Source organism: Octopus bimaculoides, chromosome 30, assembly GCF_001194135.2.
Source record: "Octopus bimaculoides isolate UCB-OBI-ISO-001 chromosome 30, ASM119413v2, whole genome shotgun sequence".
In the NCBI taxonomy this organism is placed as follows: Eukaryota; Metazoa; Mollusca; class Cephalopoda; order Octopoda; family Octopodidae; genus Octopus; species Octopus bimaculoides.
In genome coordinates, this window is record NC_069010.1 from 9773720 (window position 1) to 9775241 (window position 1522).

Here is a 1522-nt window from a genome sequence, read left to right on the forward strand (position 1 = left end):
ATATATATTTACACATACACATACACGAGAGAGAATCTTTGCGTCTGTGCCTTTCCCCATTACACCCCTTGACAACTGGTGTTGGTTCGTTTACATTCCAGTTCGGCCAGAGAGACCGATAGAATAAGTAATAAGCTTTAAAAAGAAGCCCTGGGATCGATTCATTCGATTAAGAATTCTTAAAGGTGGTGCTCCAGCATGGCCACAGTCAAATGATTGAAACAAGTAAAAGAATAAACGGTGCAATCCTCAATTCAATTTCTATTTATTCTACAACCCTTTATTTGATGTAAATTTATGGACCAACAAAGAGGGGTACCTTAGATAATGTAGTCCTTGGTACATTATGCCTGAAAATAAGACAAGCTAGTTATGTGTGGAACATCTTCGGTTATAAGTCTGCTGGATCGAGGCTGACCCGTGTGTAGATGGCAACAACAAGCAGGGACACATTAGATGATGTAGTCCTAGATACAAGATGTCTGAATAAAAGAAGGAATGGTCTAAGCTGGGACATCTTTGATCATAAGTCTGCTGCATCAGAATTGACCTGGGGCTAAAATAACAACAACAACAGCAACAACAAGTACAACAACAACAAACTAATATAGAGAGATTATCATCTTAATGATACACGCCATGCACATACATGTATGCACACATGCCATATGGAGACAAGCACACACACACACACACACACACACACACACACACACACACATTCCCCATTCGCTTTCATTTGCCATTTAATCGTATGAAATCTTTTGATCTGTGGACATGATGAAGACAATTGTAAACGCAGCAGGGAGGACGGAGTATATGTGTAACTGTGTGTATATTTGTATGCATATATACATGCATACATACATACATTAGGAGCTAGAGTGAAAGTTAATTAATATGAATGAAAGCCCGGGTTTTTAATTATACGTACGTTTGTACATACATATACACGCATACATGCATATGTGTATGTATGTATACATTTATATATACTATCTACATGTATATATGCATATATATATGTGCATATATATGCTTACATATATGCACAAATATGAATGTGTATATACTTATATACATACATATAAATGTGTGTGTACATATGTGTATGATATATATATTTATATATGTATGTATATGTGTGAGTGTGTATGTATGTGTGTGTGTGTGTGTGTGTGTGTGTGTAGTGAAGGTGCGTGGCTTAGCGGTTAGGGCATTTGATCGTGAGTTCAATTTCCGGCGACACACTGTGTCCTTGAGCAAGACACTTTATTTCACGTTGCTCCAGTCCACTCAACTGGCAAAAATGAGTTGTACCTGTAATTCAAAAGGGGCCAGCCTTGTCCCATTCTATGTCACACTGACTCTCCCCGAGAGCTACGTTTAGGGCACACATGTCTGTGGAGTGCTCAGCCACTTGCATGTTAATTTCATGAGCAAGCTGTTCTGTTGATCGTATCAGAGGGCTCCCCTTATATATATATATATGATTGATTATTATGATTGACCGTTGACTGGA